Below are 17724 nucleotides of genomic sequence, written 5' to 3'. Positions count from 1 at the left end.
TTCCCATCTGAAGTCAGGCAGTCTTTAGTGCAGCTGATCTCCTTTTGAGTCTGCAGGTGAGGGAGAGCTGGCAGGGACAGATGGAAGAGAAGAGAGAAGATCCGGGGACAGTGACTAGAAGCTGCGCTCCTTGAGAAAGTCTCAGGATGTGCAGTATGGGAAGGTGCCAGAGCCCTAAACTGGGAAACAAAATAAAACGCCAGCATGGGAAAAAAGAAAAAAAAAAGGAAGTTCAACAGTGAACACGGAGTGTGCACAGAGGCATCTTTTTATGTGGTGAGCAGTAGAGTTTTGTTGCTGAACATGTGGACAATTATATAGAATTTAGCAATACAAAAGCTACTATTTATTGAATGCTTTTTATGCACCAGGGACCATGCTTAATATTTTACAGAGATTATTTTATTCAATCTTCACACAGTTGACACAATTACAGATTGTGTTCCATTTTGCAGATGAGGAAATGGAGAGTTAAGACATTCAGCATTTGCCTAGTAAGTGGGCCAGCAGTCTGAGTAGAGTCTAGAATTCTCCCCGCCACCTTGTATACCAATGGTTTTGGTGAGGAGTCTTGCTTGCAAGTAACAAAACGAGCTCTAACTGTAAAGAAAAAAAATGTTGGAGGAAAGGGGGTTCACAGAATCCAAGAGGCTGGGAGAACAGGCTTGGGAAACAGGCAAGACCCCAGGGCCTCAGGAGGCCAGGCCACAGGAACACCCTATCCAAGATGCCACCATCTCTGCTTCTGCTATACCACACCTTCTAGAAATGACAACTGGACATCATGCTGACCCCATGAGCTTCACCAGATGCTTCTCCTTCATCTTCACCTCAGGGTGCACAGGCCTGGATGGGAAGGTCCACGGCCAGGTGTTGGAGCCCCTGTTCCATATTCCAGGGGGTGGGGAGAGTGAGATTCGAACTGTTTGGCATCCACAGTGGAAAGTGAGGTCTTATATCCCAAGATCACACGCGATGAAGAATTCCCCTAAACGCAAGGACAGATGGATTTTGACAGCCAAAGGAATGTTATAATGTCCTTCCAGACTACCAGCTGTAGCCACTTTGTAGCAAATCATTCCATTAGGAAAGTAAATGTAGGGCTGTTAAAATAATTTTGAAAGGTCAGGCAAAGGTGGAATTGTGCAAACATTAAATATTGCAAATCAAAACCTGACTGACCTAGAATTTCATCCTAATAGATTTATTTTCAATCTCTAAATGCAGACTTCAAAAAGGCAAATTTGGTAACCCATATGCTAAACAGCAATTAATTGGAATGTTTAGGGAATGGAATGTTCTTGTTAACTTAAATTTCTAACTAAATGTGATTAAGCCTTTAAAAAGACCCACAAGCCTTTATATTTCAGATCTTGTCACTGGAATTCTTAATAAAATATTTGGATTGTGAAGATTTTGTAATTCCTCAGAATTACTGATGCCACCATATGTGGTTGTAAAGTGCAGTTGGTGTAGACTGTGCTGAATGTGTACAGATCTCAGGGTATATGTTCCATGTACATTTCATTAGCCAAACTTCTTTTTTTTTTTTCATTTTAGGCTGATCCTTTTGCAAATTTTTATTATAATGCTTATTTTTTTAAAAAGATTTATCACCTCTTAACATAAAGGGGAAATGGCTATATATTCAATTACAAATGCAGAAACATATAATATGATTTGATCTTGAAAATGTCACAGCCATGAAAGCATCCAATATTCGTTCATTAGCCAAACTTCTGATATGAATTTGCCTTTTGTTTTCTCCATTGCATAAAAGTTAGATAAAGAGGAGGAAATAAATTCTGTCCACATAAACTTTTTTTTTTTTTGGAGCCTACTAAGGGCAAGCATACTACTAGGCACTGTGAACATAAACATAAATAATAAGAGGTGTTTTTAAAATGAGATGGGAATTCAGAAAATGGGATGACTGGGCTTCCCTGGTGGCGCAGTGGTTGAGAGTCCGCCTGCCGATGCAGGGGATACGGGTTCGTGCCCTCGTCCGGGAAGATCCCACATGCCGCGGAGCGGCTGGGCCCGTGAGCCATGGTCGCTGAGCCTGCGCGTCCGGAGCCTGTGCTCCGCAACGGGAGAGGCCACAACAGTGAGAGGCCCGCGTACTGCAAAAAAAAAAAAAAAGAAAATGGGATGACTAATTCTGAGTGAAGGATAGAGATGGCAACCTTCTGAGTTGGGCCTTAAGGAATGAGAAGTAGGATATTGCCAGATGAGGGAGGGAGGAGGAGCATCCTAGGCAGGAAGAACAGTATGAAGAAAAGTGTCAAGACGTGAAAGTGCAAATGGAGTAAAGGGAAGGTGGAATAATTCAGTGATGAGTATGTTAAAGGAGGCTATGAGATCACCCCAAATGTAGGATAGAACCAGACTGTCAATGGCTGCAAATACCATCCTAAAGGACAGTGGACTTCTTTCTGAGAGTCCTAGGAAGCCACTGAGTCTTTTTTAGAAGGTGATAAGATCATAAATGTGGGACAGGAAGATCACTTTGACAATAGGTAAAAGGCAGAAGAAGAGACCAGAAGTAGGAAATTGCATAAGAGGTGTTTGTAAAAGTCCAACAGGTAATAAATTATTGCTTAGACTATTGCAGTGGTAGTTGGAGGGAATTCTTTCTACGAGTTACCTTAGAGACAGAATCCATAGGAATTGGTATCTGACTGAACAGAGGGGAGGGGAGATTGTGTGAAAAAAGTGAGTATTTGGATAATAGAGCCCAGTGCATAGTAACTAACTCCTTTTTGCAAAAACAACAATAAAAATTGCACTTCTAATTGGCTCATTGAATAAGTGGAGCAGTGGATTTCAGTTTTGATTGATCATCTCCCCAGCCCAGACCTATTGAAGTAGATTGTCTGGAAGTAAAGACCAGTAATTCATATTTTAAAAGCTCTCCAAGGATTCTGATGATCAGTCAATTTAAGAAAACACTGCAATTGAAAATCTGAAAAGGAAATGATACCCAATAACATTAGAATCTGCAGTATCTTATGAGGTCCTGTCTGCTCTACTTCTGAAACATAGCCTGAATCTCAGTATCCTCTCTAATTCCACCACACCCATCCTAATCTTAGGCCCATTTATTTATTGCCAAAACTAAGTAACTGCCACCTACCTGGGCTCCTTGCTTCCACTCTTGTCCCTGTGCAGTCCATTCTCCACAAAGCAACCAGACATTTCTTCAAAAATGTAAAACAGAACTTGCACCCTCTTGCTGAAAATGTTCCAGTGACTTCCTGTCACACTGTGATGGTTTTAAAATATGTCCATAAATTCTTTGTTGCTTCTCCCTTGAAAAAATAAAGCTTGATTCCTCTCCCCTTGATTATGGGCTATTCTTAGTGACTTGCTTGTAAGAAACAGAATGTGGCAAAAGTGATGGTGTGTGATGTCCAAGATTAGGACATAAAAGATATTGTGGTTTCCTTCTTGCTCTCTTTTCTTGAATCAGTCACTTACTTGGGGGAAGACAGATACCATGTCACATTCAAGCAGCCCTACAAAGAGGTCCATATGGTGAAAAACTGAAGCCCTCTGCCAACAGTCAGCAAGGAACTGAGGGCTTCTGCCAATAGCCAATTGAATGCTCCATCTTGGAAGCAGATCCTCCAGCCTCAGTCAAGCCTTCAGATGACTGTAGCCATAGTCAATATCTTGACTCCAATTATCTGAGAGGCCCTGAGTCAAAACCACCCAGCTATTTGGCTCCCAAATTCCTGACTCACAGAAACTATGAGATAATAATGGTTTGAAGCTATTATGTTTTGGGGAAAATCTGTTAGCAACAATAGATAACTAATACACATACTTAAAATACAATCCAAACTCCTTGCCATGACCGGAAAGGCTCTACATACTTAGAATTCTGCCTATATTACTAATTTTATCTACCACTCACTTTATGGAAAAGACTACTAGTTGTCCCTTAACAGCTAATTGTCTCTACTTTGTTTAGAAATAGAGTCACCAAAGTTTATCCAGATATATGAATTCAAACTAATGACCATATTTTCTAGCCTCCCTCACAACTAGATTTGGTCATATGGCAAATTCTAGCCAATAGGATGTGAACAAAGAGATGTGTGTAACTCCCAAGTTGTGCCTTTAAATAGAAGGGATGTGGCTTCTGTTCCCCTTCCCCTCATTTCTGTTGACTAGAATACCAGTATGATGGTTAAAGAGGAGAAGCTGGACTAGCCATCTCAAGTTGCAAGATGGAAGTCTCATGGTAAGCATGGCAAAGCAACAGGATAAAAAGAGCATTGGTCCCCAATACCATTAAGCCAGGTCTGTCTTGTCTTTAACATGAGCAAGACACAGGGCTATATCTTGCATTAAATCATCTCATTTTTTGGTCTCTTTACTACAACAGCCCAACCTATACGTTAACTTACTCAGCTCCTTGTTTACCATGTTCTAGCCACATTGATCTTCTTTCTTCTCTTCTACTACCCTGAGGTCTTTGCACTTGCTGTTCCCTCTGCTTGGAATGCTTTCCCCCACCAGGAGTCCCCCATGGCTGACTCCCTGCTACCAGGTTTCATTGTTTCATCTAAAACACCTACCCCTGTGTTGTTCTCTATTACATAATCATGAATGAGTTCCATTCTTCATGGTACTCTCAGCACATTAAATTTTCTCACTTATCTGTTTGTTGTCTGTCACTCTCCACTAGAATACAATCTCCATAAGATCGAGACTGTTGTCTGCCTTATTTCCTGCTGAATCTCCTGTGCCAGGAAAGTGCCTGCATGTAGTAGGTGCTCTATAAGTATCTGTTGTGCAAATAAGTTAACAAATGAATTAATAATAAATGATGTCAAGAGCCTAGTCCTTGGATCACTTTTCATAATTCAGCCTCCTTTACCTGCTGAAATTAGGGTAAATTCGGTAACAATAATGACTTAACTCAGGATTAACAAAAGAATGTCAATAAGTCTCTTATACCTTCATTATTAAGTGTTCTGATTTAGTGAGGAAATAGAAACACAGAAACAGTAAATGAATCTCTGCCTTTAGCCTTTAAAACCCAACTAGAGAAAAGTAAAAACGAGCTCATAAAAATATTATGCCTAAAGAACAGATTCTCTTAAATCCTAATATAGATTATCGTATTACATTGCCTCTAAGATGCCAGCTATTGTGAGACACACCATTGTTTTATGTACCATGAAAAAAGAAAAAATGCTGCTGTGGTACATTGCGTTATTATTCCTCTGTGCCCACAGCCCCTTCCCAGCCTCAGGGTGGGTGGAGTACATTTCCCCTGCTCCATTGTCAGGATTGACCATGTGACTTGCTTTGACCAACTGAATGTGAACAGACGTGACAAAGGCCATATCCAGGCAGTTTTAAATGTGCTTGTGAGGTGAGATTCAGCTTTTGCTCCTTCCCTCAACCATGAGATAATGGTAGAATAGTCCCAGAAAGTGGCTAGTCCTTCCACCTGGATTCTAGAACGACATATGTAGCTGTGCAGAGGTAAGCCAAGCCCAGTCAAACCAACCAGAGCAAAGGCCAGTGGAGCCACAGCCAACCCACAGCCCTACATAATGTGAATAAGAAATAGGTTTCATAGTAAGCCAATGAGATATCGATAATCACAGCAAAAGCTATGACAATTAACCTACCACATACCATCAATTGTAAGCTGCATGTTGGTTTCAGAGGCGTTAAAATGTGGACCAATGTGTGTCTTAGGATCAATAAAATATGGTATGTATTATATGTTATCACATATCAGCACAAGATATTTTGCAAGTGCCCAATAAATATTTGTTGACTTGATTTTATGTACATGATGATGTGGAGTTCATATTTTTAGTGAGAGTTCTTGATACACACCTTTTCTTTTTAACACATTATATGTAACAGTCTAACCTTAGGTATTAACTGTAATGGAAACTAAAATTTATATAGCAAGCGAAGTTCAAACTACATAAAAGGCAAGCTGGGACTTTTCATTACTTCTCATCTGTCCCCACACCTTACACCTTATATAATTTCCTGACTTATATCCCAGAGGACTTCCTTCTCTATCTGTTCCCCTCCATAGCCCATATACTAGATAATAGTATTCTATTATTTGGAGGCCAACAGCGAACAAAGATAGCAAAAATGGAGTTCAGTAGCCACTGGCATAAACATAAGATGAAATATTTAAATGTATGCTTCTGAAACAGGTTTTTAATATTCTCCAAACTAGATAAGAGAATGAATAGGCTGAAGGAGGGAAGAGGTGGAACCACATGAGCCACAGAGTTTCAGAGATGTCAGCATCTGCCAGAACAAGCACCATCTATTGCCAATGCCAGGAGCAGTGTTGGTGCTGACTCAGAGCATTGTTCACAGTATATGGTCTAACACTGAATATGTATAAATTAATCACAATATATAATTTGGATATTTTTATCCAGAAAAAAATGAAAATGATGATTATGATAATAATAATAATAGTAAACATTAATTGAGCAGAGCACTGACTATATGCCTAGCACTAGGCTAAATGATTTATCTAAACTATCTTAGTTGTTCCTCACAATAGTCTTATGTATTAGTCAGCTACTGCTGCAATAATGCTTCGTAACAGCCACCCCAAAATCCAGTACCTTGCAGCAACAGGCATGTATTCTCTTTTTCATCCCTCTGCAGGCCAGCTGTTGTTTGGGTGATCTAGGCTGAGCTCTGCTGCACAACTTTACTTCAGGCTGTGGGCAGGGGAGACCGGCTCCAGGGTGCGTGTTAGGTTAGATCTGCTCTATAAGTGTCTCATTATTTGGGGAAGAACAGCTACCTGGGGCATATTCTCCTCATGGTGACAGTAGGAGAACAAGAGGGCAAGTGAAAACACATGCTGCCAGGCATGGAACTGGCACACTGTCACTTCTACCAGTATTCCATGACCAAGACCAACATCAGTGGGGTGGGGTGGGGGTCATACCCCAAGGGAGATGGGAGTGAGTATTTGCTGAACTATAATAAAAAATATTTTATAATAAGGTAGGTATATAGTTATTTTACACCCATTTTACACATGAATGAACCAAAGCATAGAAAGGTTAAGTGACTTGCCCAAAGACATTCAGCTGGGAAGTGATAGAACCAAGATTTAGATTTAGCCTGGTTCCAGAGCCTAGTATCTTAACTATCGCTCTATACAGTTTTAACAAACCATACTCCAGAAGGCATTATAAAGAGAAATATAGAAGCAGTAGTAATTTTACAATAATAAATGGGACCCGAGGAAAAGAAGTATGCAAGATAAAAGACTCTATTTTGAGTTCCTAATCAATAAAGATGATTTTCTCACTAGCTTTCATAGCTGCAAGAGGTTATATTGTAGGAATCCACAGAGGATGTGAGTTCATTTATTTTTAGATTCCCGCCACACTGTACAAATATGTTAACATTTTATCTATATAAATACTACCTTTGTTACTTATTTCCTATCCACCTCCTTTGAAAGGGATATCTCATTTATTCTGATAATTACAAGTAACCTATAAAGGAATTATAAAGTGTCTCCTTGTAAAAACGCTTGGGGCCTTCAATGGCAGTCATATTAAATCAATATTAAAAACAATGAGGTCCAATAAAAACATTAGATTCGAGCCTTAAGAGGCATGCAAATAGTCCTGTAGAGAAAAAAAAACCTGAGACGTGATTATAAAATATGAGAACGAAGGTGCAAATATCACCAACAAATCCTTTTGAAATATTTTTAAAGAAGAGACTGTCTCTCTTACAGCCTGGGATAAATGAAAAACAGGAGAGAGTTCTATGCCCAGGGGACTTCAAAGATTGAGATGTTGACCAGTTCATTCAGCTTCAGTGTCTTGGAATGCCCACAGACAGGCTGTTTTTTAAACTCCATATGCTTCCTATATCACAAGTACTTTAGAAGAATTGTTTTTCTTCTTTCTACAGTAGCAAAAGAATCTACTGTCATGAAATAGACCCCTGGGTCAGTGTTACAAGTAAAGCCCAAACCTACTGTGAGACTCCCACTTCTTACTCTAGCTTTCTCTCCTCTATTATTATGATGATTCCAACTTCAAATTGCAGCTGTGGTCATTCATTTCCCTTCAGAAAAAGTATGAAGCTGAAACATCTTCCAACATATAAAACCAAATAGCTACAACTTAAACTACCCGTTTCACATTGTTCGGATCTTAACTTAAACAAATCACCCATATAAAGACATTTTTGAGACAATTTGAATGTTAAGAATTTTGGTCATTTTGTTAGGTGCAATTGTATTGTGATTACTTTTTTAAAAAGGAAGTCTTCATTTCTTGTAAATAAATTCTGAAATATTTAGAGGCAAAATATGATATCTGGGAGTTGCTTCAAAATAATCCAGCACTGTTAGGAAGGGGAGTGAAAAATGTGGATAACTGCCCAAACCGGATAATAAGTACATATGGTCTCATTATCCTATTTTTTCTACTTTTGTGTAAAGTTTGAAAACTAATAGAAAGTAATAAAAAGTAAAAGAATACCCATTTAAAAATATCACAAAAAGACCTCTGTAAGAGAAGTCTAATAATTCAAAAGAGGGCTTCAAAAGTGAATGGATTTCTACCTAAAATAAAGTAAGTTCTAAGCCCTGTAACTTGCAACATCCTTAAAATAACATCACCATAATATTCACGAGCAACACAGCATTTCAATTGTCTTTTGTACGTACATGTGTATACTATGTGGGTAAATTGTATGATTTGTTCTGGAGTTAAAAATAGCCATTCTCGGGGCTTCCCTGGTGGCGCAGTGGTTGAGAATCCGCCTGCCGATGCAGGGGACACGGGTTCGTGCCCCGGTCCGGGAAGATCCCACATGCCGCGGGGGGGCGGGGCCCGTGAGCCATGGCCGCTGAGCCTGCGGGTCCGGAGCCTGTGCTCCGCAACGGGAGAGGCCACAACAGTGAGGGGCCCGCGTACCGCAAAAAATAAATAAATAAATAAATAAAGCAGCCGAAGGCCCTTTAAAAAAAAAAAAAAAATAGCCATTCTCCTAGAAGTATAAGAAACAAAAGCACTTTATATCTTTATTTTTTACTGATTTGAAGTCAGGAGGACCTATGGTTGAAAGTGGAGAACGATGGGCATTTGTGACGTAAGTTTCCTATTTGCCAGCCACTGATCTAGGTACTTTATGTTTATGACCTCATGCTAATATTCAAAATTACCCATTAATATAGGTAATATTGTTCTTCCCATTTTACAACTAAGAAAACCACAGCACTGAGAGTAAATTACATAATTTGCCCAGTTTTACACTATTGGTGAATAGTAAGGCTGGGATTCAAATGCAGGGAATCTGGCTCTTGTGTTTGATCCCTTAATCACCAAGCTCTGTCACTCTCCATGGAAAGAGTGTCTTGTAGAGTTGTTCTTTGTTTAGACTTTGGGGACCCAGTCTCTTTCATTCTTAGAAAAATAAAGCAACTCTTACTCCCTTTGACATCAGCATGTTCCTTTTATTTGTTATGCACTTCAAACCTATTACTCCCAATGTGCTCATACCAGCCCTATAATACTCAAACATATTTATTACAGATGTGTGCTTATGGCATGATTTCAAAGAACAGAAAACATCACAGCGAGCTCTTCTGATTGATTTAAACCAGGGTACTTTTGAGAAAGAGCTCTGACACCGTAGTAGTTGACAATGACATCTCTTTTATGTGGATGTCAGCTGTTGGGAAATGACCTTACATGATATTTTCCTAATCATCTGATCTCAGATGGTCTTTTGCAAATTTTCATCAGCCCAGCAAGTTGATACCACTGCTTCTATATTTCCAGGTTTAATAATGGAATCTCTTTCTCTTTCTCCCTCTCATTTCAGATACATTATCTTTATTTGGGAAAAAATAGCTTTTAAAGATATATTTATCTATGGGCCATACCATAATAGCCTTTGCATATAATGACTTTAATTTGGGGGACTTTGAATAGCTATTTCGAGATAAGACTTAGTGTGAGTCTACATGGGGCTTCAGATTGACTTATTTAGTAGACTTGGTCATTGAACTTATGAAAAGAATGACTTGACTGAGTTGTTTCAGTAAATTTGTGAAAAATGATTTTTTAGAATTAACTGACCATATTGATTTGATTGTTCATCCATAGATACATCCATCCTTGAATTTTCCATTTTCCAATTTTAGAAGAAAGCTGCATTTTAAGACAGAGAAAATATTTTCAGGTAATTTAGGAGTTATATTTATTACTATAAGGCAGCAGTTACTGATAAGATGCCTTGACAACTCTATAATTTGAAGTTGTCAACCTTTCTGTGTATAATAAATGCAGTACGTCTTGACCCCCTTCTGCCTGATGTTACCTATGTATGCATTCTATGCAACAAAAGGAGGATTTTTCTATATGTAGAATTCTATCACAATTTCTCTAGAACCTTAGGGGATGAAGTCTGACCTATATATTTATTTTTCTTAAAAAAGAAAGAAAATAAAGAAGGAAAGTAGATAGGAAGGGAGAGAGAGAAGGAGAGAGAGAGAGAGAGAGAACCAACAAGAAATAATAGTAAAAATGGTTAGATTATCATTTTTCTAGAATAGTTATTCTCAACCCTGGCTGCATATTAGAATCTCCTGAGGGGTATTTGAAAAATACTGATACCTGGTCCTCAAGTCCAGAGATTTTGATTCAGTTAGTTATGGAGACTTTTTGGTCTTCATGAGAAATGTTTAAGTGGCAATGGGGAACTAGCTGAATTTGTAGTCATGGAGACATTCTTTGCTCTGGGTTTACTGATCTTATCATAAATAAAATACAACTAAAATAACTTCTGAACTTGAGTGTGATGATGGAGTAAAGATAGGAATGGAGAATAAGGCCCAGCTCATTCATTCAGTATTCATTCAACTGACCAACAAATATTTATGTGGTGTCTATTCTTCAGCAGACACTGTATTAAGAGTGGGGATGCAATGACAAACAGAACCATTAAAGAAGAATGATAGGGTCCTCTCTGAAATCTTCCTTATGGGCCTGGTGTTACAACCTATGTTAATGCCAAGATCAGTTGGGTTGTTTGGATCAGAGAGACAGAGAGATACGGAAATGACCATAAGGACCAGATTAGTCTACTGGTTAATTTTAATCATGGAATAAAAACATTTTGATACTTAACTGGACCTCAGAGATCATTTACTTTTGTTTTACAGATTAGTAATTTTAAACTCAGAAGGGTTAATGACTAGCCTATGATCATACACTGATTCAGAACAGAACTGTAGAACTCAGATTGCTAGCCATTTTTTTCAACTTTTCTGTAAATCTAAATTTATTCCAAAATAAAAAAGTTTAATTTTTTTTTTTTTAAGTGAAGGAAAAGAGAAAGAGAGGACAACGAGGGTGGAAACTTCCAGATCAGACCTTTATGGTAAATTAGAGAACAGAAAACGTCTCTACTATAGACATCCAGAAATACAGATAAACTTTACAAACATCCTTTGAAAATTAAGCTGGGCTTCCTAGAAAGTGAGGAGGGCGCGCAGGGTCAGGAAACAAAGTTAGAGATGGAAACCAAAGCAGTGGGAGCATGCGCGGCAGAGCTCTCCGTATGGTGTTGCTCACCGTTTTTAATGCTGTCTACGTTCAAGTAAAAACAGTCTCAGCAGATTTTTTTTTTTTTTTTTCCATTCCAAGTTCCTAAAAGAAAATAGTCTCCTGGAAGGAGTCTTTGTAAAAGAAAAGGACCAAGTTTTTCCCCCACCCACTGAGCTAATCCTAGTGTGACATTCACTAGCAGCATTGCTAGTCAATTCCACATTGCTGTTCTGTAGGGAGAGAAACTAGGAAAAAAGGAGAGCTGTCTTGGTCCATTTCCTCCCTAATTAGAGTTGTTCTAAGGTAAAACATTCAGAACATTAGATGTCAAGAAAGAACATGTGAACATAGGGAGGTTTTGAGAAGGAAAATTAAAATGAAGAGTTATAGTCATATACACTCTCCCACATCATCTTTGAAGGTTAATCTGTAAGATGGAGAGGACATTCAGTGATGTGTGAAATGCAGATTTCTACCGTAATGAGATTCCATTTTATACCCATTTGTTGGAAATTTTAAGAAGTCTGACAATATCAAATGTTGAGAGGGAGTGATCAACAGGATCTCTTGTAAATAGCTGGTGGAAGTGTAAATTGGAAAAGCCACTTTGGAAAGCTCTTTGGCATTATCTGTTAAAGTTGAATATTCACATATCCTACAACCCAGTAATTCCAATGCTAGATGTAAACTCTTTTAACATGTGAACCTGGAGGCATTTGTAAACCTCTTCATGGCAATATTGTTGTAACAGAAAAAAGAAAAACATCTGGAAGCAATCCAAATGTCCATTGACAGGAGAAGGGATAAAGTGTGGTATGGATATTAAACAGCAGTCAAAACAAATGAACTGCCACTATAAACATCAATATGGGTGAATCTCAGGAAAATAATGTTGAGTAAATTTAAAAAGTCACAGAAAATTACATCTAGCATGGGATCTCCTTTTTAAGCTAAAAATAACAAACTAAATAATATACCTTTTAGGAATACATATAGTATTAAACTACGTATCTTAAAAATCATGGGAATGATAAATACTAATTAAGGATAAAGATAACCTTGGATTAGGAAGTTAGGAGAATGGGATGGAGGAAGGCCACACTGTCAGAAGTAAGCTATTGTCAATATTCTAGTGCTTGTGCTGGTGGTGGGTTCACTATATATATTATATTTTACAAAGATTTATAATTATGAATTATATAATTATAATTATAATTTATAAAAGATTTATAGTTTTTTAATTGTAGCATAACAAATTATCCTATAACTTAGCAACTTAAAACAATATTTGTTATTTCACATAGTTCCTTGGGTCAGGCATCTGGGTGCATCTTGGCTGGGTGGTTTGGCTCAGAGTTTCTCACGAGGTTACAGTAAAGCTGTGAGTCAGGGCTGCAGTCTCTAAAAGAGCTGGAGGATCTGCTTCCAAGATGGCTCATTCACATGGCTCCTGGCAAAAGGCTCAGTTCCTCAACACATGGGCCTCTTCATAGGACTGCTCATGACATGGCTTCCCCCACTAGAGCAAGTAATGAGAGAGAGAGAAAGAGACAGACAGAGACAGAGACAGAGAGAATATGAGAAAGAGAGAGACCAAGAGGGAAGCTGCAATGTCTTTCATAAAACTAATATTGAATTAACACACCATCACTTTTGCTGCATGCTATTGATCACACATACCAACTTGAGACAAGGTGGAAGGGGACCATACAAGGTACAACTATTCGGATGCAGGGGTCACTGGGCACCATCTTGGAAGCTGACTACCACCATAATAAAATAAAAAAGAACAATGCATGGACCAATGATGAAAGTGTGTTAAGAAGCAATTATGTTGGGCTTCCTTAGTGGTGCAGTGGTTGAGAGTCCACCTGCCGATGCAGGGGACACGGGTTCGTGCCCCGGTCCGGGAAGATCCCACATGCCGTGGAGCGGCTGGGCCCGTGAGTCATGGCCGCTGGTCCTGCGCGTCCGGAGCCTGTGCTCCGAAACGGGAGAGGCCACAATAGTGAGAGGCCTGCTTACCGCAAAAAAAAAAACCAAAAAACAAAAAACAATTATGTGTACCTGAAGCTGGAAAATAAACAAACAAATAAATAAATGCATTCAGCTCTGAAGACAACAGGGGAAGGAGTGAGATGAGCTTTAAATCTAGCTCTACCACTTTCCAGCTTTATGACTTTGGGCGATTCATTTGACTTCCTTCCATTTATAAAAAAGGGATGAGGATATTTACTTGTCTCTTAAAATTTTTTTAATTATGCAAATATTCAATCATACATGAAATTGAATAACAAATACCATATACTCATCATCCTAAATCAACAACTTTCTAGATTTTAGCATACTTGCTTTATCTATTTTTTTCCCCTCCTGAAGTGTCATAAAGCAAGTTCCTGACACTGCATTATTCTATCCCTATATACTTTAGTATGTATCACTTAAAAATATGGACATTTTTCTTGTAGACTCACATATAAAATTAATAATTCTTTTGCAATATCTAATATATCAAAACTATGGCTCAGATTTCTTTAAATGTCTCAAAACTTACTTTTTTACAGTTGGTTTGATAGAGTCAGGATTTAAACAAAGTCTACACATTACATTTGGTTTGGTATATGCCCCTTAAAAATCTTTCAACTTAAATCTTTCCTTGTGCTCGTTCCCATTTTACCCTCTTGTCTTGTTGAATAAATTCTGTCAGTTGTAGAATATCTTACATGCTGGATTGGTCTGTTGGCTTCCTTGTGAAGCTATTTCACTTGTTCATCTCCCTCCTATGTTTCTAGAAAATTGGAAGGTAGACCTACAGGCTTGATGAGATTTAGATTCAACTATATGGGCAAGAATATTTCATAGTTGGTTTGGATACTTCATAATGCACCACACCAGGAGGCACATCTATGTGGACTCCCAACTCCTAGTGATGCTGTCAGTGGTTAGTGGTTGCAGGTGGTGTCAGCCTGAGGCCTCCATTGCAAAGTTCCCCACCAACCTCTCATCTACTGATGATTGTTGTCTGAATTGATTATTTTGTAAGGAATTACAATATGGTGATCCCCTAATCTTATCCTTTATTCTCCTTCTATTAGGTGGAACTGGGTTATAAACTTTCTTTCGCCAGCCTGAGCTATTTGGTTACCACAGTAGAAAAGGCAGTTGTTCCCAGTTTCACATCCTCTCAGCCTGCCTCCTACTACAGCCATTGCTGAAGCAACCTGCTTCCTGCAGGTGTAACCTGACAGCATCTCTCCTGATACATCTCACATTCTACCCCTGAGTTCCTCTGACTCCATGAAGGTGGTACATCTGCTAGCACTCATAGGATAGCTTAGAAATGTGAGGGGGCTAAGGTCCCAAGGGGGAAATATGGATCAATGGGCGGTGGAAGCTGGTTGATAACTGCTCCTCTCTTGCATCAAGCTGACGATTATGAAGTATATTCTACATAGCAACTCAAGGAGTCCCTGCAGGCCCAAGGCCTTATTGCCCACTGTGATTACTAACTCAAGAACACCCTTATATTGACTTGCCCTGTTTCACTCTCCTAGTCATCCGCTGCTGTTTCCTGAGAATGTTGTCCAAAATAAACTACCTAAAAGTAAGCCCTTGTCCCAGGTTCAGCTTTCAAGGGGGTAAGCCAGACTAAGACACCACTAAATGTAATTCATGCAGGAAGGGCAGGATAAATGCTCAATTCTTTCATTATGTTGCAAATACTCAATTAGTTATGTCTAATAATGAAAAAGATTTATATGTCATCAATGAATTTCAATCAGTTGTAGTTGTCTTACTCTTTTCTGATGCTCAGATTGTCCCTTTTTCAGCCAGTAGAAGCCCCTTTATGCTGATAGCATTTTCCCTTTGACTTGTCCCATTAGACTTTAGGCTTTAATAGCTTCTGGCACAAAAGGGTGTCCCAGGCTCATCATGCACATTTCTAGCCCCAGACCTGATATCTGTCATTCCTCCAAAGAACGTCCTTCCTTTTAATAGGAAATGATGTATTAAAAGTACAATATGGGGGCTTCCCTGGTGGCGCAGTGGTTGAGAGTCCGCCTGCCGATGCAGGAGACACGGGTTCGTGCCCTGGCCCGGGAGGATCCCACATGCCGCGGAGCGGCTAGGCCCGTGAGCCATGGCCGCTGGGCCTGCGCGTCCGGAGCCTGTGCTCCGCAACGGGAGAGGCCACAACAGTGAGAGGCCCGCATACCGCAAAAAAAAAAAAAAAAAAAGTACAATATGAATGCTAAAGGTGCTCATTGGTACACGATTATCATTACTTCTAGGACTTTTCAAGGGATAAAGCAAGTAAATGTTTTTTTCCTTCTTCAATAAATGTAAAATTTTCCTTGTTGGGATATAAGAAACATTTTTTTTTCCTGAAATGTACTTACTTATTTTTTTAAAATTTATTTTATTGAAGTATAGCTGATTTACTATGTTAATTTCTGCTGCACAGTGAAGTGATTCAGTTATACATATATATATATTCTTTTTCATATTATTTTCCATTATGGTTTATTACAAGATATTGAATATAGTTCCCTGTGCTATACAGTAAGGCCTTGTTTATCCATTCTATATATAATAGTTTGCATCTGCTAATCCCAAACTCCCAATCCTTCCCTTCCCCATCCCCGTCCCCCTTGGCAACCACAAGTCTGTTCTCTATATCTGTGAGTCTGTTTCTGTTATAACAAACACTTTTCAAAAGGAAAAATCATAAGTTCATACTATTTCCAATTCACCTTTAATCTTACATGGATTCTACTTACTCTGAAAATCATTCATAACAACTCTAATATTGGTTTTTACCTGTAATATACAAGAATAGTTTGAAAGTAATAATATCTGTATTTCTACTAGCAATAAGGCACTGAATGAAGTTTAAGACTTCTTTGTAAATCTATTTATCCTGAGAGCATATTCCTCTGTGAATGTACAGTGAAAACAGTATTTTCTAAAGTCATTAAATTAATTACTTGGTGTGATTATACCACCAGCAGTTAGGTAATTTGCTTCAGTTCTTTTCAAATTTTAGGAATCACATTTTTCTTTTGAGTTTAAAATTATTTTGAATATGTAAAATACATATATATTATTCTAAAGTCAAAACTATATAGTCAAGGTATATTCTTCAGAGTACTTTGCTTTCATGCCTGTCCTTTTCACCTGTTTTCCCCCCTCCCAAATGTATACAAATATATATTTGTAGTTCACCTATCTTACAAAAAAGCATACTATACTGTTCTGCACCTTGGTTGTGCTTTTGTTGTTGTTTAAAGCTCACATATTTTCTGGAGATATACGAGACATATTTTCCGGAGATGGCCCTCATTCTTTTATAGAGTTGCATAGTGTTTCATTGTATGGATCTACCCCAGTTTATTCAGCTAGTCCCTACTTATGGTTATTTGGTTTGTTTCCAGTCTTTTGCTATTACAGATAATATTGCAGTGAATAACCTTGTGCATAAGTCATTTTATATTTTGGGAAGGATTTCTGGAATTGGGATTTCTGGGTCAAATGTATATTGTAATTACACACAGTATATAAACATATATGTAATTTTGCTAGGGATTATCAAATTCCCTTCCATAGGTGCTGTTTACACAGCATCTTACATTCTTACTGGTAATATGTACCATCCCTGTTCTCTAGCCAGCCAACCCAGTAGGTGGTCAAACTTTTGGATTTTTGCTAATCAGATTAATTGCCTCCTTTTATCATTCTGCCCCAAGATATATGCCATGCTTTCATCTACTTTTGGAAGAACTCTCTTAGCATAAACAATAGGTGATTGTTTTGAGGGTAACAGGAGGGTGGCTGCAGTATCCCTATTTCCACTCACCTAATCATGGAAATGCCAAAGCCCAAAGCATACACCATCCGTGTTAAGACCCTGTATTTCCAAAGGCTGGTTCGAGTTTCTGGCCAAAGAAAAGGACATCAAATATAACCTCACTTCTTTCTAAGGTCAGCAGAATGCAGAAAGGACAGCAAGTGAAGTCCACTAGTACTTTACCAGCTTCAGGATCCTGAGAAAGGTGAAGGAGGAACTGTGACCATCTTTTGTCAGCTTTCTGTCTCCAGAAAAATCCCAATGCAAAGGAGAAGATGT

This window comes from Kogia breviceps, chromosome 13 (assembly GCF_026419965.1).
Source record: "Kogia breviceps isolate mKogBre1 chromosome 13, mKogBre1 haplotype 1, whole genome shotgun sequence".
Lineage (NCBI taxonomy): Eukaryota > Metazoa > Chordata > Mammalia > Artiodactyla > Physeteridae > Kogia > Kogia breviceps.
The sequence above is the reverse complement of the archived record's forward strand: the minus strand, read 5'-3'. Positions refer to the sequence as shown.